Source organism: Salmo trutta, chromosome 17 (assembly GCF_901001165.1).
Source record: "Salmo trutta chromosome 17, fSalTru1.1, whole genome shotgun sequence".
NCBI classification, from domain to species: Eukaryota; Metazoa; Chordata; class Actinopteri; order Salmoniformes; family Salmonidae; genus Salmo; species Salmo trutta.
The window spans coordinates 14497612-14524306 of NC_042973.1; the positions used below are offsets into that span (position 1 = coordinate 14497612).

At 42.2% G+C, this 26695-nt stretch overlaps 1 protein-coding gene across 1 annotated transcript in view; it reads right to left on the reverse strand.

The window, feature by feature from the left end:
* Positions 1-26695, reverse strand: part of LOC115151654 (glutamate receptor ionotropic, NMDA 3A-like) — a 100618-nt gene that overhangs the window by 73017 nt on the left and 906 nt on the right. The gene's annotated exons all lie outside the window — the stretch shown is intronic.

The window sequence follows — 26695 nt, forward strand, 5'->3', positions numbered from 1 at the left end:
ACATCGAGAGCATCCTGACCGGTTGCATCACTGCCTGGTACAGCATTTGCTCGGCCTCCGACTGCAAGGCACTTCAGAGGGTAGTGCGTACGGCCCAGTACATCACTGGGGCAAAGCTGCCTGCCATCCAGGACCTCTACACCAGGCGGTGTCAGAAGAAGGCCCTGAAAACTGTCAAAGACCCCAGCCACCCCAGTCACAGACTGTTCTCTCTACTACCGCACAGCAAGCAGTACCGGAGTGCCAAGTCTAGGACAAAAAGGCTTCTCAACAGTTTTTACCCCCAAGCCATAAGACTCCTGAACAGGTAACCAAATGGTTACCCGGACTATTTGCATTGTGTGCCCTCCCCCTGCCCCCCCCCCCCCCCCGCTACTCTCTGTTTATCATATATGCATAGTCACTTTAACTATACATTCACGTATATACTACCTCTATTGGCCCGACCAACCAGTGCTCCCGCACATTGGCTAACCGGGCTATCTGCATTGTGTCCCACCACCTGCCAACCCCTCTTTTTACGCTACTGCTACTCTCTGTTCATCATATATGCATAGTCACTTTAACCATACCTACATGTACATACTACCTCAATAAGCCTGACTAACCGGTGTCTGTATATAGCCTTGCTACTCTTATTTTCAAATGTCTTTTTACTGTTGTTTATTTCTTTACTTACCTACACACACACACACACACACACACACACACACACACACACACACCTTTTTTTCACACTATTGGTTAGAGCCTGTAAGTAAGCATTTCACTGTAAGGTCTACACCTGTTGTATTCGGCACACGTGACAAATAAACTTTGATTTGATTTGTTACTCCCCAACCCTGAAAACGCTGCGCTATCTACTGTAGTAGCTAAGAAAACACTTTGCTAAAGTCATTTTAAACATAACCAAATAAAAGGCTTGGGAAACATTCAACATATAAACAAAAGTATGTGACCACCCCTTCAAATTAGTAGATTTGGCTATTTCAGCCACACCCGTTACTGACAGGTGTATAAAATCGAGCACACAGCCATGTAATCTCCATAGACAAACATTGGCAGTAGAATGGCCTTACTGAGGAGCTCAGTGACTTTCAACGTGGCACCGTCATAGGATGCCACCTTTCCAACAAGTCAGTTTGTCAAATTTCTGCCCTGCTAGAGATGCCCCGGTCAACTGTAAGTGCTGTTATTGTGAAGTGGAAACGTCTAGGAGCAACAACAGTTCAGCCATGAAGTGGTAGGCCAATCAAGCTCACAGAACACGACCGGCGAGTGTTGAAGCACAAAACGCGTAAAAATCGTCTGTACTTGGCTACAACACTCACTACCGAGTTCCAAACTACATCTGGAAGCAACTCACAACTGTTCGTCGGGAGCTTCATGAAATGGCATTCCATTGCCGAGCAGCCGCACACAAGCGTAACATCTCCATGCGCAATGCAAAGCGTGGACTCTGGAGCAGTGGAAATGCATTCTCTGGAGTGATGAATCGCACGTCACCACCTGGCAGCCGGATGGACGAATCTGGGTTTGGCGGATGACAGGAGAGTGCTACCTGCCCTAATGTATTGTGCCAACTGTAAAGTTTGGTGAAGGAGTAATGGTCTGGGGCTGTTTTTCATGGTTCGGGCTAGGCCCCTTAGTTCCAGTGAAGAGAAATATTAACGCCACACCATACAATGACATTCTAGACGATTCTGTGCTTCCAACTTCTAGGCAACAGTTTGGGGAATACTTTTTCCCTGTTTTAGCATGACAAGGCCCCCGTGCACAAGGGAGGCCCATACAGAAATGGTTTGCTGAGATTGGTGTGGAAGGACTTGACTGGCCTGCACAGAGCTCTGAACTCAACCCCATCGAACACCTTTGGGATGAATTGGAACGCCGACTGTGAGCCAGGCCTAATCACCCAACATAAGTTTCCGACCTCACTAATTCTCTTGTGACTGAATGGAAGCAAGTCCCCGCAGCAATGTTCCAACATCTAGTGGAAGCCTTCCCAGAAGAGTGGAGGCTGTTATAGCAGCAAAGGGGAGACCAACTCCATATTAATGCCCATGATTTTGGAATGAGATGTTTGACAAACAGGTGTCTACATACTTTTGGTAATGTAGTGCATCTGAAAAGCAATTATAGTTGTGTTAGTGTATCAAGATAAAGTATTAACTTCTTGATACTTGGACCTGACTCAGCAAGTCTGCTTGAAGTGTCCTCATCATGCATTCTTTAACATGGAACACAGTACAGTGGATATCTGTAGCTGGAAGCATTGAAAGTGCAGAACAGCATAGCACTGCTCAAGTCAAAACAAATGAGTTTGTGCCTTTGGTGATGCAGAATGTTCCCTGTCGCACCAAGGATATTTATGACCTCATGAAGATATTTATGTGCAGGTATTCAATCGCTTTTTCCCCCTCCCTGACACCCATCGCATCCAACCTGGCCTGCCACACTGAAACCCCAGCACCAAGATCAGATGCCATACATCATGTCCCTTACCCACACTAAGGTGAGTCATTTGTCACCCACTCTCTTTGGATAGTGTGTAAAAAAAAACTCACTGCTGATGGAATGATCAGGTTTGTTTAGGGTTGCAAAGGGGGGGAATGTTACCGGTAACTTTCTAAATTTACCAGTACATTACCGGAATTTTGGAAACCTTCAAGGATGTTAGGTCATTTCAGAACATGTAAAATATATAAATTAATAAAATAAGATATTTAAATATGAAAAATAGAATGACAAAGCTATAAAGAATCCTAAATATAACTGGATGGAAGCATGAATAAATGTAGAGCCAATTGCAAATATGTCATTATTGATTAGATACTATACTGAACAAAAATATAAATGCAAAATGCAACAATTTCAAAGATTTTACTGAGTTATAGTTCATAGAAGGAAATCAGTCAATTTAAATAAATAAATTAGGCACCAATCTATGGATTTCACATGACTGGGCAGGGGCGCAGACAAGGGTGGGCCTGGGAGGGCATAAGCACACCCTCTGGGAGCCAGGTCCAGCCAATCAGAATTAGTTTTCCCCCACAAAAGGTCTTTATTACAGACAGAAATACTCCTCAGCACCTCCCCTCCACCTCCCCCTCCTTAGATGATCCCACAGGTGAAGAAGCCAGATGTGAAGAGGCTGGCGTGGTTACACGTGACCTGCAGTTGAGAGGTCGGTGGGATGTACTGCCAAATTCTCTAAAATAACATTGGAGGCGACTTATAGTAGAACATTCAAATCTCTGGCAACACCTCTGCTGGGCATTGCAGCAGTCAGCATGCCAATTGCACACTCCCACAAAACTTGAGACATCTGTGGCATTGTGTTGTGACAAAACTCCCAGCAGAGCCCCAAGTCCAATGGGTTTATCCTCTGGCGTGTTGATGTTATGTGTTGATGTTCTCCGTATCCATAGCCAGAATGATTTTGCAGTGCATGGTGATCGAACAGCTTTCCTATTATATTCATCAGAGGAGTAGGGAGGGTAAAGTCTGTGACTCCAAAAAATAGTAATTATACAGATGTTTAACAAAACATGCACATGACAGCATTCATACCTTGGTTTTTGTGGTAAATGTGATTGAAAAAAACTGTCTTGATTATGGTTTTCATACACATATCTTGCCCATAATGTTGAGGACAATGGGATATTCATTGAAGAGGTAAGGGAGGGGGATGGTACATGTGATCTGCATAACATACCAATACCTATTGACATACCTTTCTATGCCTCCTCGTCTGTATACCTGCAGACACAAAGGTGAGCAGTTCAGTCATCTGCACCCAGTACAGCCAGCCGTCCACATATTCTTATAGCCTACATATTCTTACCTCTTTGTTGATTGATATCCATTGAATTGTGTCCATTTTCTGTTTTAGAAAGATTTGCACAAATATGAAAAGATAGATGGTATCATCATGAAACAATATCAATTAGATCATAACAAGAGACTAACCTTAAGGAGTTAAGGAGATCTTAAACATTTTCAGTTAAGTGCCTGCACCTGCTGTCCTTTCAAATTCAAAATCTAAATATTTCAGTTGAGCAGTTAGGTTCCTGCAAGAACCCCCACCAACTAAGAAGGATCCTCGATGAACCCCACCTCCTATGGGGTTCTTGGTAGAACCTTTTGCAGGCAATTTTCAGTGCCAAGAACCCCAAGGTTCTTCAAATAACTTTATTCTAAGGGTTGTTCTAAGAACCTCAAAGTTCTTTAAAGAACCTTAGGGTTCTTGGCATTGAAAATTGCCCGCAAAAGGTTCCTCCAAGAACCCCATAGGAGGTGGGGTTCATCAAGGAACCTCCTTAGTTGGTGGGGGTTCTTGCAGGAACCTAACTGCTCAACTGAAATATTTAGATTTTGAATTTGAAAGGACAACAGGTGAAGGAACTTAACTAAAAAATGTAAAGATCCCCTCAATTTAAGATAAGGTTAGTCCCTTGTATATGATCTAATTGATATTGTTTCATGATGATACCATCTATCTTTTCATATTTGTTAAAATCTTTCTAAAACAGAAAATGGACACATTTCAATGGATATCAATCAACAAAGAGGTAAGAATATGTAGGCTATAAGAATATGTGGACAGCTGGCTGTACTGGGTGCAGATGACTGAACTGCTCACCTTTGTGTCTGCAGGTATACAGACGAGGAGGCATACAAAGGTATATCAGTTGGTATTGGTATGTTATGCAGATCACATGTACCATCCCCCTCCCTTACCTCTCAATGAAAATCCTGTTGGCCACTACATTATGGACTTCACCCTCCCTACACCTCTGATGAATGTAACAGGAAGCCTGTTTGATCACCATGCACTGGAAAATCATTCCGGCTATGGATACGGAGAACATCAACACGCCAGAGAATATACCCATTGGACTTGGGGCTCTGCAGGGAGTTTACCTCATATTTAGATTATTTAATACTGCTTTGCCACTAAAATCATAATAAACACTGACAACTAAAATATAGTGTTATTGTTGTTATTGTTATTGGGAATTATTATTATTATTAATAACAATAGTAGGGGAGGGGGTAGTTCAAAAATAAACCCCAAAAGGTTTTTCAAAAAGTTATATGAGGATCCATTAAAAGGGGTTATTTGAAGAACTTATAGGGGTTACCCCACAGTTTCAATTTGAAGAACCACTAAAGGATACCCCAGGAACCTTTCATTTAAAAATACAAAATAAAATGTTATTGGTCACATACACAGGGTTAGCAGATGTTAATGCGAGTGTAGCGAAATGCTTGTGCTTCTAGTTCCGACAGTGCAGTAATATCTCCTAAGTAATCTAACAATTCCCCAACAACTACCTACCTAATACACACAAATCTATAAAGGGAGGAATAAGATTATGTACATATAAATATATGGATGAGCGGCATAGGCATGGTGCAATAGATTGTATAAGGTACAGTATGCACATATGAGATGAGTAATGTAAGATATGTTAACATTATTAAAGTGGCATTGTTTAAAGTGACTAGAGATCTATTTATTAGAGTGGCCAGTGATATGAGTCTTTATGTAGGCAGCAGCCTCTCTGAGTTAGTGATTGCTGTTTAACAGTCTGATGGCCTTGAGATAGAAGCTGTTTTTCAGTCTCTCGGTCCCAGCTTTGATGCACCTGTACTGACCTCGCCTTCTGGATGGTAGCGGGGTGAACAGGCAGTGGCTCGGGTGGTTGTTGTCCTTGATGATCTTTTTGGCCTTCCTGTGACATCGGATGCTGTAGGTGAATTGGAGGGCAGGTAGGAACAATGGTGGCCATCTTGAAGCATGTGGGGACAGTAGACTGTGATAGGGAGCGATTGAATATGTCTGTAAACACATCAGCCAGCTGGTCTGCACATGCTCTGAGGACGTGGCTAGGGATGCCGTCTAGGCCAGCAGCCTTGCGAGGATTAACACGTTTAAATGTCTTACTCACGTCGGCCACGGAGAAGGAGAAGGGGGGGGGCACAGTCCACGATGGTGGCACTGTATTATCCTCAAAGCGGGCAAAGAAGGTGTTTAGGTTGTCTGGAAGTGAGACATTGGTGTCGGTAAAGTGGCTGGTTTTCTTTTTGTAGTCCGTGATTTCCTGTAGACCCTGCCACATACATCTCGTGTCTGAGCCGTTGAATTGCAACTCCACTTTGTCCCTATAATGACATTTCGCTTGTTTGATTACCTTGCGGAGGGAATAATACACTGTTAATATTCTGCCATATTCCCAGTCCTCCTTCCATGGTGAAATGCAATGGTTCACGCTTTCAGTTTTGCGAATGCCGCCATCCATCTACGGTTTCTGGTTTTAATAGTCACAGTGGGTACAACATCTCCAATGCACTTCCTTATGAACTTACTCACCGAGTCAGCGTATAGATCAATGTTATTCTCTGAGGCTGCTTGGAACATTTCCCAGTCCGTGTGATCTAAACCATCTTGAAGCGTGGATAACGATTGGTCAGACCAGTGTTGAATGGTTCTAGTCATGGGTACATCCTGTTTGAGTTTCTGCCAATAAGACGGTAGGAGCAAGATGGAGTTGTGGTCAGATTTGCCGAAGGGAGGGCGAGGGAGGGCCTTGTATGCATCGCGGAAGTTTGAGTAATAGTGATTGAGTGTATTGCCCGTGCGTGTGCTGCAATCAATATACTGATAGAATTTAGGTAGCCTTGTTCTCAAATTTGCTTTGTTAAAATTCCCAGCTACAATAAATACAGCCTCAGGATATACGGTTTCCAGTTTACATAGAATCCAGTGAAGTTCCTTGAGGGCCGTCGGGGTGTCTGCTTGAGAGAGTATATACACAGGTCTGTTGTCTGTTGAAGGTTCTATCACCGTCTGCTGGATTTCTGCTTAAAATTGTGAAATAAATGTTGTGAGACAATATATCCACGGGAAAGTATAATTACAAACTTTTCAAAGCTCTGGAAGATCATTCAGATTTCTATCACCTGTTTACATATTTCTGCGCATGCTTCAGATGATAGAAATCTGAATGCACTAACAGCGCTTTGAAAAGTGAATGTATTTTTTTCTTCCTGTGGATATATTGTCTCACATTCCCACCCCCAAAAGGACCAACTGCACAGACAACTGGTAAAGTACGTAAAAATATAATTTTCAACATATCTGGCTCTGTAACGGGGTGAGTGACTGGTTGCCGGGAAGTCAGGCGCAGGAGAGTAGAGATGGGTGATAACAGGAGAACTTTAATATACACCCTGGCCCAAGGCACAGGCGAGGCAGCACAAAGCACAACCACGGTAACATGAACCGGATTAAACAAAACAAACAAACCTAGGTTTGAAACAAACCTAGCGCAAGCCAGCCTGTAGCGTAACACCCTACACAAAGAACAATTCCACACACAGACATGGGGGAAACAGAGGGTAATATACATTAGTCTGATGAGGGAATGTGAATCAGGTGTGCGGGAAAACAAGACAAAACAAATGGAAAATGAAAGGTGGAGCGGCGATGGCTAGAAGACCGGTGACGTCGACCGCCGAACGCTGCCCGAACAAGGAGAGGGACCGACTTCGGCGGAAGTCGTGACAGGCTCGTAGAGGTTGTGAGAGGAAACGTTCCTGATTTAAACGCTAATTTCTGCCCGACGTAGAATTCAATTCAACGTCAGGATTACAGACAAGATTGTTGCTAATTTACACGTTCCTGTTATTCTCAAGTTTATTTTCTGTTTCTTTCATTCTCTGCAGTCGGCAAGCCCTTCTGATTTTGATGGGCATGCAGGAGTAAGACGCATTTCAATGATAAGGGGCTCAAAAGAAAATTGGGACTGAAATTGAAAGTCTTACAAAGAGATTAGTTCAATTGTACAGAGCTTTTCTTTCTTTTTTTCTCTTCCTCATCTCCCGCCTCCACATCAACCCAGTTATTATGGCGTAATATGCGGAGTGCATTAGCAAGCTTTCATTAACATTATAAACTGGAGGTTCAAGCCCTGAATGCTGATTGGCTGACAGCCGTGGTATATCAGACCGTATACCACGGGTATGACAAAACATTTACTTTTACTGCTCTAATTACATTGGTAACCAGTTTATAATAGCAATAAGGCACCTTATTGTGGTTTGTGGTATATGGCCAATATACTATGGCTAAGGGCTGTGTCCAGGCACTCGGCGTTGTGTTGTGCTTAAGAACAGCCCTTAGCCGTGGTTATTGGCCATATACCACACCTCCTCGTGCATTGTTGCTTAAATATGCATAGTGCAGTAGCATGCTTTCATTAACAATATATTACAGTTCCTTCAGTGGAGAGAATTACCTTCCCTCAGCTCATTCCCATTTCAAACTATTTGGGGAGTGAAGGACAGAGTCAACATCAATCATTATTGAGGTAATAAACAAAAAGTAAGTTTTGTACAACTGATTAATTAACAGAAGCATAGAGGTGACAATGTTAACGTTAAGGGTATGATTAGTCCTTTTAATCTCATGCTTGATCTATACATCACTAAATTAAACGTTGTGTAACCTATGAGAGCATGCATTATCACTTAATAAAACAGATTATATCAGAATTTGGAATATTCAATTTCGCATGAACCTACTGTATAGTTAATTGTTAAGAAATAATTATAAACCATTTGCAGACTCTTAATGTTATCTTAATGTTAGGAATAACATCTTTTAAGATTATATCATACCTTATCTGCTAAATTAAATGTTTCAGAAATCTATTAGAAGAGTATCCTAATACGCTGACTGTCAAATATCATTCAATTATATTGCCACTCAAGATTGGGAACTGTCTGGCACAAAATGGCTGGATGAACTTTAGGTTTATCAGATAATTCATCAGATTGGTGAAAGGAAAGTATTGTATAAGAATATAGTTTCCTTCATTGCTAAGTCGTAGCGTGAACAAGGTGATGACTGACACAGGTAGTTACAGTAGTACGCCCTTTAATAGCTGGATTTGTTTACCGAAGATGTTTACACAGGATTAGAACTGACAGAAAACCAAAGCGGTCTGCCAATATCCCCATACTGTAGGCTTTGATTGTTTTTCGATCTGTTTAACTATCACCGTAATGGGTTAGATAAACACCAGGGAAAGGGGATACCTAGTCAGTTGCACAACTGATTGGATTCAACCAAAATGTGTCTTCCGCATTTAACCCCTCTGAATGAAAGAGGTGCGGGGGACTGCCGTAATCGCCATCAGCGCCCGAGGAGCAGTTGTTGTAGGAGGTTAACTGACTTGCTCAAGGGCAGAACGGGTTGGGCTCAATTCAAATTGAATGCAGTCAATTCAGGAAGTAAACTAAAATTACAATTCAATAATCAATAATGACTTCTCAATAAACTGAAAAGGAGAAGCTATTTATTTCTAAAGTTTTTACATTTCTGAGGGGGGGGGGGGATCCTGGCTGAACTACCTGGTCTATTTAAACCCCCACTTTAGCATTGATGGGGAAAATTGGACCTCTGGACCTCGTAATGTCTGGACAACGTTTAATTCAAGGGTTGGCATGGATGGTTGTTGCAGAGCAAATTCTGCAATAAACTCACCAAAGAGGGATTATTTAGATTTAAGAGGGCAAATGAGGTTGTGTCAAAAAAAATTGTGGTCACGACCTTAACAAGAAGAGCTCAACACAACTACAGGTTGGACAATAACAAGGGCGCAGCGGCAAGGCTGCAGGAGAGTCTTTGGCAGGCGAACGAGCCGAATGCAGAATTCAGTGAGCGGCGGTGCCTGCCAAAACGCTGTTTGCAGTCAGAGGGGAAGACAATGGATTAGCTCTGAAGTGAGATGCCAGCACACTCCATCTAGCCCTGGTGCTGGACTGGTCTCTCGCTCTCGCCGTGCTGCTTCATCCAACAAAAAAACAGTCAGCTGAATTCATATGCAATGATGCAGAGTGGAGGGCTTCTAAGAGTAATGATAGGTCAATAGCCATGCTCTGTGAATCAGAAATAACACAGAGGGTCTGACAGCGTGCCATCGTATTGATTATATTCACTCACTGAGCCATATTGGGGGTCATTTCACAGTCTAACCTGACACCTTTATTTCCTGCACTTGTTTATGTGGTTGTAATCGAATAGCGTCTTTGTGATCTATGCCGTCTTGGAAATGGTACTGAGGCGTTCTTGCGGCAAAGGTGTGAAATTAATAGAAAATACAGTGATAACTTACTTTGTGATGAAGAAAAAAAATCCACTGAGGGAACATTGGAATATGGGCAAATGAAATACTTTTTTAAAACCTTTTTAATCCAAGGTTGTTTATTATGGCAAAGTGCAACAACAGTAGCCAAACAATACCGTGATTGAGTACAGTCTGCCTCTAATGTAAAAAAAAAATTCACTGAACAAAAATATCTGCAATTCGAGCAATAACCAAAACAAACAGTAGTTATTCCAGAATGTCCCTGGAAAATTCTATGAATACATGCTAAGCCACTGATATGAATCTCTTTTTAGTTAGATCTGAGATCAATGCAGCGTTAAGAACAACAAATGGGAGTATTGATTTTTTGGAAAGAGCTGATACCATTTAGATCAGTATCAAAACTACAAAACTAGGCTTGATTTCAAAGCCCTGATTCCAATAGAAAAAGGAATTTCCCTTACTCTGACATGTTATTTCAAATTAATTCAAGTTTTGCCACATTGTCAACAGATGCTTTTTACAAGCCAAACATAACTTTTATGTGCAGTATTTTCATATTCCTACTACAGTGAATCAAATGTAATCGCTCAAAAATACAACGTCTCTCAGCCATCACAGTTACTTACTACACTTACATTTTCAGCACTGACATCCATTGCATTGTGTACAGTACATGATTTAATATAGGTACGCTTATCCCTCTCAGCTCATTTGTTGGTTTAAAAAGCAATTCACAGAAAAGCCCAGATGATGAACAGTACCAGTCAAAAGTTTGGACACACATACTAATTCAAGGGTTTTTCTTTATTTTGACTATTTTCTACATTGTAGAATAATAGTGAAGACATCAAAACTATGAAATAACACATATGAGTAGGTGTCCAAACTTTTGACTGGTCCACTATTATTCTCCAATATACACTACGAGTCAAAAGTTTGGACACCTACTCATATGTGTTATTTCATAGTTTTGACGTCTTCACTATTATTCTACAATGTAGAAAATAATCAAAATAAAGAAAAACCCTTGAATGAGTAGGTGTGTCCAAACTTTTGACTGGTACTTTTCGTCAATAATAGTGAAGACATCAAAACTATGAAATAATACATATGAGTAGATGTCCAAACTTTTGCCTGCTACTGTATATTGTACCAAGGGAGGTTTTTCAGGTCCAAATCAGAGTGGCAGTCCAGTGCCATTGCTCACTGGACTCATGCGTCACTGTCATTGTTAAATGGAGCCACTAGCCTGATGCCAAGACGGGCCAGATCCAGTTAGCTCTACTGCTGGCAGACTGTTGAGGGGGAGGCAAACAATGATAAACAACCCTAGGTTTACAGCAGTATCATTACAAGAGTATCTTAAAATAAACACACCTTTCTGTCACCGACACAGCCCCCTAGTCCAGTCTGCACCTCCAGCTTGTGTAACATTGTTGCTTCTGTACCTCTCCTTGCCCCAACCTGGGCTTGAACCAGAGACCCTCTGAACACATCAACAACTGCTTCCACGAAGCATCATTACCATTATTATCTGGGGCGGCAGATAGCCTAGTGGTTAAAGCGTTGGGCCAGTAACTGAAAGGTTGGTGGATCGAATCCCTGAGCTGACAAGGTAAAAATCTGCCGTTCTGCCCCTGAACAAGGCAGTTAACCCACTGTTCCTAAGCTGTCTTTGTAAATAAGAATTTGTTCTTAACTGACTTGCCTATTTAAATAAAATAAAAAAAGACCTATCGCTCCACAAAAGCCATGGGGACCAACTACTTCAAGGTCTCAGAGTGAGTGATGTCACCGATTGAAATGCTACTAGTGCGCATTGCAAACTAGCTGGCCCCTTTACACTGGTTACACTCACCTCCCTTTGACCTCTTCCTTCTCTGCAGCAACCCCAGCAGCTGGGCAGAGCTCAACTGAGTGATCTGGGTCAACAGCGTCAATGTAAGTGTTGCTTCTGTCCCTCTTCTCGCCCTAATCTGGGCGGACCATCCTCCTCAGTAAATTTCAGAAGAGAAAATAAATACTGAAACAATAAAAAGGTTATCCTTTTTAGATAAAACTACACTAAATATATTCACGTCACCAAATAATTGATTAAAACACACTGTTTTGCAATGAAGGTCTACAGTAGCCTCAACAGCACTCTCTGGGGTAACACCATGGTGTAGCCGGAGGACAGCTATTTTCCGTTCTCCTCTGCAATACAAAATCTAGGAGGCTCATGGTTATCTCCCCCTTCCACAGACTTCCACAATAATTATGACAACTTCCGGAGGACATCCTCCAACCTATCAGAGCTCTTGCAGTATGAACTGACATGTTGTTGACCCAATCAATGGATCAGAGAGTTAATCAGTGTTCTGAAATCATAGCTACAGCTAGCTAGCACTGCAGTGCATAAAATGTGGTGAGCAGTTGACTCAGAGAGAGAAAGACAATAGTTGAACAGTTTTGAACAAATTAGAGAGATTTTGTTGTATTTTTTTTTTTTACTTTCACTTACCTACTCAAACACTCGGCTCAAACAGACAGGGATGCTATGTTAGCTAGCTGGCTATCCAACACTGGAACTCTTCCAAGTCAAGGTAAGCTTTTGGTTTTATTAATTTATTGCCACTGGGGCTCGCCGGTGTAACTGCTAAACTGTTTGATGTATACTGTAATACATGATTGTAGCAAGTTAATTAACACGCTAGTTCTAGTAGCTAGCTATATTGACTATGACGTGTTAGTGTGTGCAAGGCGGTACTGAATGTGTCACTGTCTGTCACCTTGAATACTCCATTTTTTTCTCTTGACCTGTAAACTTTCATTCGTAGGCTAGGTTGAAGCAACCTCATGATGGTTATAGGGAAAATTTGAGTATCAAGTAATAGCCTACACCTATCGATGTTACATTGAACTGAGTGAATGGAAAATGAATGAAAGTCATAAAATATGCTGCTGTAATTGAAATAAGGACATGCTCAAAATTGTCCTCCCTCATCGTAAATTACACTGGTGCTAAGTACTCTTGGCCAGCAATGGCAATTGGTGTGTCTGAGCCCTAACAGACTGCCATTATGGTGAGTCTGCGTTTGCATGATGAAGAGACAGGAAAGAGACAGATATAAGGTGAAAGAGAAAGATTTCTATGGTGAACAGTACGTGTATGTATGTGCTTTCTCCTGGAAGCAGAGCATGTGAGCAGAGTTGAGCAGTTGGAGCTTGTGTATCGCTCTGGCGCTCCATGTCCTTTCCAACCGCTCTGCTAAAAATCGCTCTGTGCTCACAGCTTGTGTCCATATCACAGAAAAAAATCAAAAATCACTCCATTCATTAAAATCTCAATTTAACCAACACCCATCTATTTTTGTGACGACCTGGACCTACCATTTGGTTTTGAAGTTGTCACGGTTGTCGTAGGGTAAAGCGGACCAAGACAAAGCGGGGAAATGTGCACTCATCTTCTTTTATTTCAACGGACAAAGAAGGTAAACCAAAATAAATACATACACACAACGACAAATAACAGTCCGGTAAGGCACAGAGCTATACACAGCACAATCTCCCACAAATACTAAAAACAAACACACACCTATTTATAGAACCCTCAATCAGAGGCAACGAGAAAACACCTGCCTCCAATTGAGGGTTCAACCCCCAATCAACTAACATAGAAATACAAATAACTAGACTGAACATAGAAATACATAAACATAGAACAGTACCCAAAACCCGGAATACTAAATCAAACACCCACTAAACACACAACCACCCCGAACCACATAAAACAAATACCCCCTGCCACGTCCTGACCAAACTACAATAACAAATAACCCCTTATACTGACCAAACTACAATAACAAATAACCCCTATACTGGTCAGGACGTGACAGAAGTATTGAAACCAAACCATATGGATTTGAATGAAAAGTATTTGAAAAAACATGAAAATGTGAATGTAAGAAGCACACAATTTCAAATAGGCTACATGTCATTTTAAACAGCATATAAACACTCTAAATATGTTACATGTCATATTACACAGCATATGAACACTCTAAATAGGTTACATGTCATATTAAACAGCATATAAACACTCTAAATAGGTTACATGTCATATTAAACAGCATGTAAACATTAAATAGTCAGGAGCTAGACAGGGAGCCTAAAATGAATTATTTAGGCTATATTATCTCTATTATTTCAAGGCTATGGCCTACAAAGAAAAACATTGTGAAGCATTTGCGAGTTCGACACAATAGGCTGGTAGGGACATAAAGAGCTCAGCATTTAAACAACATTTCATCGTATTAAATCAGCAGTCTATAAATTGAGCACATAGGCTGTGACATACTTAGAATGAAATTCAAATTAAACAAAAAATTACTTACTAGTGCCTTTGAATTCATTTTTAGAATTCATGTTTAGAAACATGAGTTTGGACAGTCTGTGACTTCAGGCTTTACCTGGAAATGTGCATGTACACCCTGGCCCATCTACTGTTGCTAGCCTCAATTCTGATTTGTGCTCTGATATCTGTTTCACTGATTTCTGCTCTCGTAAAAGCCTGGGTTTTCTGCACGTTAACACTAGAAGCTTATTACCTAAAATGGATCAATTGAAAGTGTGGGTTCACAGCTTCAATTCACCAAGTCTGTCCCCAAACAATTTGATTTACTGGTTTTAAGCATTCAACTTTCAAATAGCTCTTCGTTGACTGTTGCTGGGTGTTATCGTCCTCCATCAGCACCGGCATGTACCCTACCTGCCCTAAGCTCTTTCCTGGTCCCTTATACTAAGTCTGAATTCGTCCTGCTAGGTGACCTAAACTGGGACATGCTTTATCCACCTGACCAAGTCCTAAAGCAAACTCCCTAAATCTTTCTCAGATTATTACCAATCCCACAAGGTATGACCCGAAACACCCAGAAAAGGCTACTCTCCTCGATGTTATCCTCACAAATAATCCTGATAGGTATCAGTCTGGTGTTTTCTGTAATGACCCTAGTGATCACTGTTTTACAGCATGTGTTCATAATGGCTGCTCAGTGAAACGACCTGTCCTGATTTGTCATAGACGCTTGCTAAAAAACATTCATGAGCAAGGAAGCTTTATGACCTGACCTTTGTGAATTGGTATAGAATCAGCTTGATCCCCCACCTGTCGATGACGCTTGGACCTTCTTTTTTGATATTTTCAGTGGTATTGTTAACAAATACACCCCCATAAAGTAAATGAGAATTAAAAACAAGTTCAGCCCCTGGTTCGACCGTGATCTTACAGAGTTACTCCACCTCAAGAATTGCATTTGGCAAAAGGCTCGGCACATGCATACTCAGGCTGTCTGGCTCTCGTACAGGCAAATAAGAATAAGTGCACTCAGGCTATCCGGAAGGCCAAAGTTAGTTACTTTAAGGAGCAGTTCACTCTTTGTGGGTCTAACCCCCAGAAGTTCTGGAAAACGGTTAAAGACCTGGAGAATAAACCCTCCTCACAGCTGCCCATGTCCCTTAAAGTTGATGATGTGGTTGTTACTGACAAGAAGCACATGGCTGAGCTTTTTAATCACCACTTCATTAGGTCAGGATTCCTATTTGACTCAGCCATGCCTCCTTGCCTGTCCAACATTTCCTCATCTCCCACCCCTTCTAATGCGACTATCCACGATGCTCCTCCCTCTTTTCCCCCTGCCCCCGCTACAAAGTTTCTCCCTGCAAGCGGTCACTGAGTCCGAGGTGCTAAATGAGCTCCTTAAACTTGACCCCAAAAAAACATCTGGGTCAGATGGTTTAGACCCTTTCTTCTTTAAGGTTGCTGCCCCTATAATCACCAAGCCTATCTCTGACCTTTTTAATCTGTCTCTTCTCTTTGGGGAGGTTCCCATTGCTTGGAAGGCAGCCACGGTTCGTCCTTTATTTAAAGGGGGAGCTCAAGCTGATCCTAACTGTTATAGGCCTATTTCTATTTTTCCCTGTTTATCAGAAGTGTTGGAAAAACTTGTCAATAATCAACTGACTGGCTTTCTTGATGTCTATAGTATTCTCTCTGGTATGCAATCTGGTTTCTGCTCAGGTTATGGATGTGTCACTGCAACCTTAAAGATCCTCAATGATGTCACCATTGCCCTTGAATCTAAGCAATGTTGTGCTGCTATTTTTATTGACTTGGCCAAAGCTTTTGATACGGTAGACCATTACATTCTTGTGGGCCGGCTAAGGGGTATTGGTGTCTCTGAGGGGTCTTTGGCCTGGTTTGCTAGCTACCTCTCTCAAAGAGTGCAGTGTATAAAGTCAGAAAAGCTGCTGCCTCAGCCACTGCCTGTCACCAAGGGAGTACCCCAAGGCTCAATCCTAGGCCCCACGCTCTTCTCAATTTACATCAGCAACATAGCTCAGGCAGTAGGAAGCTCTCTCATCCATTTATATGCAGATGATACGGTCTTATACTCAGCTGGCCCCTCCCTGTATTTTGTGTTAAACGCTCTACAACAAAGCTTTCTTAGTGTCCAACAAGCTTTCTCTGCCCTTAAACTTGTTCTGAACACCTCCAAAACAAAGGTCATGTGGTTTGGTAAGAAGAATGCCGCTCTCCCCACAGGTGTGATTACTACCTCTGATGGTTTAGAGCTTGAGGTAGTCACCTCATACAAGTACTTGGGTGTATGGCTAGACTGAACACTGTTTTTCTCTCAGCACATATCAAAGCTGCAGGCTAAAGTTAAATCTAGACTTGGTTTCCTCTATCGTAATTGCTCCTCTTTCACCCCAGCTGCCAAACTAACCCTGATTCAGATGACCATCCTACCCATGCTAGATTACGGAGACGTAATTTATAGATCGGCAGGTAAGGGTGCTCTCGAGCGGCTAGATGTTCTTTTCCATTCGGCCATCAGATTTGCCACCAATGCCCCTTATAGGACACATCACATCACTTCTGTAAACTGGTCATCTCTGTATACCTGTCGCCAGACCCACTGGTTGATGCTTATTTATAAAACCCTCTTAGGCCTCACTCCTCCCTATCTGAGATATCTACTACAGCCGTCATCCTCCACATACAACACCCGTTCTGCCAGTCACATTCTGTTAAAGTTCCCCAAAGCACACATATACCTGGGTCGCTCGTCTTTTCAGTTCGCTGCAGCTAGCGACCGGAAACGAGCCGCAAATGAACACTCAAACTGGACAGCTTTATCTCAATCTCTTCATTCAAAGACTCAATCATGGGCACTCCTACTGACAGTTGTGGCTGCTTTGCGTGATGTATTGTTGTCTCTACCTTCTTGCCCTTTGTGCTGTTGTTTGTGCCCAATAATGTTTGTACCATGTTTTGTGCTGCTACCATGTTGTGCTGCTGCCATGTTGTGTTGCTACAGTACCATGTTGTTGTCATGTTATGTTGCTACCATGCTGTGTTGTCATGTGTTGCTGCCATGCTATGTTGTTGTCTTAGGTCTCTCTTTATGTAGTTTTGTGTTGTCTCTCTTGTAGTGATGTGTGTTTGGTCCTATATTTTTATTTAATTTATTTTTATTTTTAATCCCAGCCCCCGTCCCCTCAGGAGGCCTTTTGCTTTTTGGTAGGCCGTCATTGTAAATAAGAATTTGTAATGTTTTATTTTGGGGTTTTTTAAAGGCTCGTTGGTGCCTGGATATCAGGACAGCAGCGGAGAATACCCTCTCCACACTTGTATAGCCACTGGGGATGCTAAACACCCTTTTGGTCACTCTTGCAAGGCTGGGCAGAGATGCAGAGTTTTTATTTATTTTTCTATAGGTACAGTAGGCCTAAAAGTTTTTAGGCAAAATAACTTAATCAAAGCGGAAAGCTCCTTGAACGTGGGAATATGGCAGGCCTATTGGGCCAAAATCAATTAAGGCCTATTGTATAGATAATATAACAAAAATAAATGAAAGGTTTAAGAGATCAGATTTTTAGTTTATGAATACTTTGCTACAATGACACATTTAGTTATCTACCTACCTCGTTCTTTTCTTTTAACATGTGCACGTAGTAAGTACACCATTATGTTTTTGGGATATGTGTATTTTCATATTCCACAATGATTATTTAGTTGTGGACACTACATCACCACACTCCCTCTCTTCTTTAGTTGTGGACACTACATCACCACACTCCCTCTCTTCTTTAGTTGTGGACACTACATCACCACACTCCCTCTCTTCTTTAGTTGTGGACACTACATCACCACACTCCCTCTCTTCTTTAGTTGTGGACACTACATCACCACACTCCCTCTCTTCTTTAGTTGTGGACACTACATCACCACACTCCCTCTCTTGCTCTTGGTCCTCATCTTGTAAGTCACCTTGATTTAGCATCTGTGTGTTTTATCAGTTTCTTTATGAAAATATTCAGCGAACTCCATGACAGTAGCTAAAGCAAGGGGCTAAAGCAGCACACAAGTAGACTACAAATGCATGCTGGGCCGGGCATGTCCTGAGCTCGTGAAGTGAGTGCTACTGGAGCGAAATTGGTGCGGGCGAGAAGGCCGACGCTCCAGATTTTAAGAATCTCACCCCGCGCTCCAGTCAAATTGGGAATGCTCTGCTCCTCGCTCCAGCTTCGCTCCTCGCTCCAGCTCCTCGCTCCAGCTCCGTTCCAGCTCCGCTCCACTCACTACTCTGCCTGGACGAAAGGGAAATGGAGCTACTGTATATGTCAGCATATTCTGAATCCCATTTCTCATGTTTTCTAACACCCATCTGAGGTCTGTTAAAGCCTCTTAGTGTGAACAGCAATGCCTCTTATTGGTGAGGGAAATACAGTGAGGGAAAAAAGTATTTGATCCCCTGCTGATTTTGTACGTTTGCACACTGACAAAGAAATGATCAGTCTATAATTTTAATGGTAGGTTTATTTGAACAGTGAGAGACAGAATAACAACAACAAAAAATCCAGAAAAACACATGTCAAAAATGTTATAAATTGATTTGCATTTTAATGAGGGAAATAAGTATTTGACCCCCTCTCAATCAGAAAGATTTCTGTCTCCCAGGTGTCTTTTATACAGCTTGTTACCTGTATAAAAGACACCTGTCCACAGAAGCAATCAATCAATCAGATTCCAAACTCTGCACCATGGCCAAGACCAAAGAGCTCTCCAAGGATGTCAGGGACAAGATTGTAGACCTACACAAGGCTGGAATGGGCTACAAGACCATCGCCAAGCAGCTTGGTGTGAAGGTGACAACCGTTTGTGCGATTATTCACAAATGGAAGAAACACAAAAGAACTGTCAATCTCCCTCGGCCTGGGGCTCCATGCAAGATCTCACCTCGTGGAGTTGAAATGATCATGAGAACGGTGAGGAATCAGCCCAGAACTACACGGGAGGATCTTGTCAATGATCTCAAGGCAGCTGGGACCATAGTCACCAAGAAAACAATTGGTAACACACTACGCCGTGAAGGACTGAAATCCTGCAGCGCCTGCAAGGTCCCCCTGCTCAAGAAAGCACATATACATGCCCGTCTGAAGTTTGCCAATGAACATCTGAATGATTCAGAGGACAACTGGGTGAAAGTGTTGTGGTCAGATGAGACCAAAATGGAGCTCTTTGGCATCAACTCAACTCACCATGTTTGGAGGAGGAGGAATGCTGCCTATGACCCCAAGAACACCATCCCCACCGTCAAACATGGAGGTGGAAACATTATGCTTTGGGGGTGTTTTTCTGCTAAGGGGACAGGACAACTTCACTGCATCAAAGGGACGATGGACGGGGCCATGTATCGTCAAATCTTGGGTGAGAACCTCCTTCCCTCAGCCAGGGCATTGAAAATGGGTCGTGGATGGGTATTCCAGCATGACAATGACCCAAAACACATGGCCAAGGTGTAACCGATGTGAAATGGCTAGTTAGTTAGCGGTGGTGCGCGCTAATAACGTTTCAATCGGTGACGTCACTCGCTCTGAGACCTGAAGTGGTTGTTCCCCTTGCGTTGCAAGGGCCGCGGCTTTTGTGGCGCGATGGGTAACGATGCTTCGTGGGTGTCAGTTGTTGATGTGTGCAAGGGTCCCTGGTTCGAGCCCAGGTTGGGAGGAAGAGAGGGACGGAACCTACACTGTTACAAAGGCAACAAAGGAGTTGGCTCAAGAAGAAGCACATTAAGGTCCTGGAGTGGCCTAGCCAGTCTCCAGACCTTAATCCCATAGAAAATCTGTGGAGGGAGCTGAAGGTTCGAGTTGCCAAACATCAGCCTCGAAACCTTAATGACTTGGAGAAGATCTGCAAAGAGGAGTGGGACAAAATCCCTCCTGAGATGTGTGCAAACCTGGTGGCCAACTACAAGAAACGTCTGACCTCTGTGATTACCAACAAGGGTTTTGCCACCAAGTACTAAGTCATGTTTTGCAGAGGGGTCAAATACTTATTTCCCTCATTAAAATGCAAATCATTTTATAACATTTTTGACATGTGTTTTTCTGGATTTTTTTGTTGTTATTCTGTCTCTCACTGTTCAAATAAACCTGCCATTAAAATTATAGACTGATCATTTCTTTGTCAGTGGGCAAATGTACAAAATCAGCAGGGGATCAAATACTTTTTTCCCTCACTGTAGCAAACAGAAATAGGTCAAAGTTCAGATGCTGCCCAAATAGGAATGCGCCTCTGAAACGAATAGAAGAATCAGGAGTGTCAAACCAGGTCCCTTCTCTTTAATCACCTTTGCTAGACATTTGCGAACCAAATCCCCTTTGATGACTCATCTCCTCTGGTTCTGCTGTGGCAAAGTCTTGGGGAAGGGGGACTTTTAATCGTCTTGCTCCCTGCCCTTTGTCCCTTGAGCGGTAAACTGGACCCGCGGTATGAAAGGAAGGCCTCTATCTGTGGTGCTCAGTAGTCTACTGACTCAGACCTTTTTCCTCTAATGCACTGGCCTGCCTTGACTTCGACCACTGCAAGCCCAACTTCTGCTGCTGACAGCAAAGCCCGGATTGGGCGGTAAAGAAACACATTGACACAAAAGAGCTTTCACACCAGGGCTTTTCCCCTTATTTAACAAAGCAGTCAAGAATCTCACTAAAGATAATCCCAATTAAATGTTACACTCAAGTAAGTTGCATAAGGAGGAAAGCTAACCTCTCTGAAAGTTGTGCCTTTGCCCTCTATCATTGGGATGGAGCAAGATATTTATTTGAACCCTCAGGCAAAATCCATTTCTCTCCAATATGTGTTTCTCTGCAAACTCATCTGTAAACATTTCTCTGGGGCAGACGATTCATTAAGCGTAACGACCTACTGAGAAAATGCCTGGTGCTGAACCACTGAGAAATAAGATTCAATGAGATTCTAGAATTATGAAGCGAAGGGGGCAAATTGCTGAATATTTCTGAGAATCAATCCACTTGGCCCAACCGCAGCAGAAAAAGGCACCATGACAGTTAATGTCTCAAGAGTTCTCAAATGAGAACATGGCTTGATTACTGTTAATCCTGTTTGCATTAGAGGTACATCACTGCTTGGTATTTTAATCTTGAAAAAAGGGCCTCCCGAGTGGCGCAGCGGCCTAAGGCACTGCATCTCAGTGCTAGAGGAGTCACTACAGACCCTGGTTTGATTCCAGGCTGTATCACAACCGGCTGTGATTGGGAGTCCCATAGGGCGGCGCACAATTGGCCCAGCGTCGTCCGGGTTAGGGTTTGGCCGGGGTAGGTCATCATTGTAAATAAGAATTTGTTCTTAACTGACTTGCCTAGTTAAATAAAAGTTCAATTAAAATAATAAAATGACTTGGTACCTACTGTGTGGGTATATTAGCTTAATCATTGTGCAATATTAACAAATCATTTATAACCAACACATAAAACTGGCAACGTTAATTGCCTATCACATTCACTATGAGCATTTCCATTGAGCAAATAATTAGGGGTTTAGCACTATAGTCAAGAGCAGCCACAATCCTGTCTGCTTGCCATAATAAATTTCACAACTAATAAGACACAAACAACAGCAAATCTTCAAACAGTTTACAGGGTTTTGATAGCGATTCACTTTCAAAGCTTCGAAATAGGCTGGGCCTCACTTCTCAAGTGACGATCGGTTCATTTATAAGCACGCTTGCATTACAAGCGCAGTCTGCAAACTCGCCCGGGAAAGCAAAGTATGACAACCTCAGTTTGAAAGACCTCACCATGCTTGTTAAAGCAAACATTTCACCAGAACAGCAGGGACCATCTTTCAGCTTGATCCACTCACAGAGCCCATAGTTCTATCTCAGTGTCTGATCTAAAGTAGACTCGGCTCTAGGCACTAATATGCATCTCAAAGGAGCTGGAAGCCAGCCAATCCCCCCTTTCTAATAAGGCATTGTGTTCTACAAGCCCTCTCTATTACTCACTGTCATCAATTTTTTGTTACACAACATGCGCCACAGTGCAGACCAATGAGAGCTTTTAGACTGATTGGCAGACTGAAGAAGGCAAGGGAGAGGAACTTTATTGTGTCTAAGATCCCCATCTCTGCTCTTCCCCATGCATGTAATGCCATTCCCACGTACCACCATCACACTTTTTACAGGATTGAAAGGCTCTTTGTGTCACCTTTATATTGTGTGAAACGCAATGTATAAAATACTGAACATAGCATATGACCTACATAAAACTAGGACATTGAATAAATTATATCCTGGCACAGGGATCATCCTATTTTTCAAAGTCGCTTTAGATGCAGAGTAAGACATCAAAGGCCATGTCATTGACCTATCAGTGTTTCCCAACTCCTCCAGTACCCCCAAAAGCGCATATTTGTTGTTGTAGCCCTGGACAAGCACATGTGATTCTATTTGTGTCTAAGTGTCTTTGTCCGGGGCGACAACACATTTTGTTTTTTTGCCCTAGCACTTTCCAACGTACATTACAACAAAATGTATGGGCAAAACAACCTGGCTAAAAAACGTTAGCTGACATGGGCTAGTTGATCTGTACATTTCTGAGAAGTTATAAATATCTCTCTATGGTCTGCAATGACTAACATGACAAAAGGAATTGATGATGCACTACCCAATTTAAAAATGTCACCTTGTGCATTCTACTATTATAACTTTCAGGAGTAAGTTGAAAGCCGGACTGAGTTCCTTTTTGGGGGAGGGGGGTAAAACAGTACATTAGCAGATATCGGTATCGGTAAGTTTTGTCCCCCCCCGAAAATCGGAATTGGACCCCAAAAAACACATTGGTCGGGCTCTAGACATGACTCCTGCAATACTACTCATGTAAGTTCATGGCACATTTCTGAACACTGTCATGACACAGAGGGATTTACTGTTGGCTAACCATGAAGGTGTGGCCATTAATGCCCACTGCTGTGTGTCATGACATTGTAAAATTGTTGTCATGAATGATTCTGACAAGTGTCATGTCCTGCTGATCATAGTATTATGAGGCAGAATCAAGTGAATTGGTATTAAACACTCCAGGTGGGCGGACTGTGTGTGTGTTCCGCCTCCCATCTCTTTCTCCATTCAGTCAAGTGATAATTTAACAGTCAGTTAAGGAACCCTCCAAAGTGATTTTAATGGGCAGACATTAAACAAGACAAATGTGTGCTCTTTTCCCTCCCTACCCTAAGATTTAGTGTGTGATTTTTTTCCTTTGAATATCTTAGAGTACCTTCCTTGTGATATAATCCGCCTGAAACTGGTAAGGCCTGTACAGCACATGAAGACACACTGGACTGGAGACAGGAGCATCAACAGCTGAAAGACAAGAGCACACAATCCCGTGGCCTGCCACCACATCAACTGACAAACACCAACTGACAAATCAAATCAAATCAAATTGTATTTGTCACATGCCCCGAATACAACAGGTTTAGACCTTACAGTGAAATTCTTACTTACAAGCCCTTAAACCTGTTGGGGCTAGGGGGCAGTATTTGCACGGCCGGATAAAAAACGTACCCAATTTAATCTGGTTACTACTCCTGCCCAGTAACTAGAATATGCATATAATTAGTAGATTTGGATAGAAAACACTCTAAAGTTTCTAAAACTGTTTGAATGGTGTCTGCGAGTATAACATGCAGGAAGTGGAAATCTGATTTGTGGAATCACCTTCAACACTTTGCCTATGTAACACACCGTGAGTTAGGATTCATTTAGCACTTCCTAAGGCTTCCACTAGATGTCAACAGTCTTTACAAAGTGGTTTGAGTCTTCTATGGTAGAAACTGACCGAAAGAGAGGCTTGGACACGTTGGTCATAGAGGGAGGGCCATTACTACTATGATGCGGGCGCCCATGGGTACCCTTTTGTTCCGAAACGTTTAGTAAGACAATGCAATCGTCCGCCTTGAATATTATTGAAGCTCTGATTGAAAAAGGCCCTAAAGATTTATGTTATACAACGTTTGACATGTTTGAACGAACGTAAATATATATTTTTTGCACATTCGTGACGACAAGTTCGGCGCGCCTCGTACATTATGAGTAGCCTTCGGAACGCGCTAACAAGAAGGAGCTATTGGGACATAAATTATTAACTTTTTTGAACAAAAGTACATTTGTTGTGGACCTGGGATTCCTGGAAGTGCCTTCTGATGAAGATAATCAAAGGTAAGGGAATATTTACAATAGTATATTTGATTTTAGATGGTTCCAAGATGGCGCTAACCTGTATCGCCTAGCGTATTTTTCTGAGCATACCACCTCGTTTATTGCAAAGTGTGATTTCCCAGTAAAGTTATTTTTAAATCTGGCAATGCGGTTGCATTCACGAGATGTTAATCTATAATTCTTTGAATGACAATATTAAATTTTAACAATGTTTTTCAAATAGAAATTTTGTAAATTGTAGCGCTGATTCACCGGAAGCATTTGAGGGAAAATATTTTCTGAACGTCATGCGCCGATGTAAACTTTATCGAACAAAAAATGCATGTATTGTGTAACATGATGTCCTAGGAGTGTCATCTGAAGCCTTTTGGACCGCTTGCCATGCGGTAGCAGAGAGAACAGTCTATGACTAGTGGGGGGTGGAGGCATAGACATACAGCTAAAGGTGTGCTTTTATCTAGAATCCTTAGTTGCTACATCCATTTTTGGACTTAAAATGTATCAAATACCGACTAAATGATGAAGAATATAACTTAATATAAATACCTCATGAGCTTAGTTCAACTGTCGTACCCCATCAGAACCCAAAATAAAAGCTTGTTTTACTCTTATGTTTGCAAATAATGTAAATGTAAACAAATACTATCTAGCCTCAAAACAGGGTTAAAACTATAATTTTGATATCATTGATGGTCAGTCCTTGCATCCATAGCTGTCTATGAATTTTAGAGTGGTTACATTTCTCCAGGCCCATCCCTCAGCTTTTTACCTAAACAGAGGCAGGTCAAACAGAGGCGGGTTTCAATAGAAGACTCCAGCTTAAAGTTGCTTTCCCTCCTCTCCTTTATCTGCACTGATATGAAAACACAGGCTAGGTGGAAGCAACATGGAGGACACTTACTGCCCATTTGCATACACAGCTGTCCAGTTCTTTCATATTAGTGCCAATAAGGAAAAAAGGGAAGCACCCATTGACGAGAGAGAAACCAAGAGACAGAGAGACAATGAGAGGGTGACAGACCGACAGACAGAAAGAGACAAGAGAACAACCATAAGAGAGCCACAGCTAGAGACTCCTGCTGGAACTGCCAGAGTGAGCTCTCTGAGAAATTATGCTATGGCAGGCTGCCTGACTGACTGGCTGACTGGCTGACTGACTGGGGTGGCTCAGCTGGTGCTGTGGAACTGTCACCATTATTCAGGAGTATCTTAAACCTGGGACAGGTGCATTAGATGCAGCATGACAGGCCTGCAGGGTCAGACAGAGACTGCCAGAGCCCAGCCAAACCCCCTGTCATCTCATGTGGTGCTGATCAAACTCTCTGAAAGACAGGGCAGGATGCAACATTAGCCATTGTTGTGATGTGATCTTGGTTTTGATGGCAAAATGAATACAAAAAGAGACAAGAGTGCAAGTTTTCAATCAGTATAGGCATACTGTAACTGCACTTCCCAGTGTTGTGTCTCAAACTCTAACCCCCTCCTAGCTTTCTCTCTCAGATTTGAGGGAAAGCTATCCCCAAGAATTCCTGAACTTGCAGTGATCAAAAGGAATCTTATCATTGTCAAGATGTATGTGCACATCGTCTCCCTCGCATGCCAAGGTAAATAGCAACACCAATTTACACCAACTCCACTTACACTGTGAAATCATACATATTTTCAGAGACATTTTGAATGAAAGATGGTGAAATTCTCTCAAGTCCACGGCCTTGTCCCTTATCAACAAGTCGAATGAACAATGTCATGGTCTCTCTAGAAGTTACCGATATGCAACATTTAGAGGGAAATCATTGCGGAGCCTTTTTACCATGACAGTCACGTTGCTTCACATTGCTCCGAACTCACTGACATTATATAATATGCAGATGAAAGTGTGTGTGGGTAGGTAAAAAAAAGTCATTGTCAAGTCATTGTGAAAATAAGAATTTGTTCTTAACTGACTTGCCGAGTTAAATAAAGGTAAAA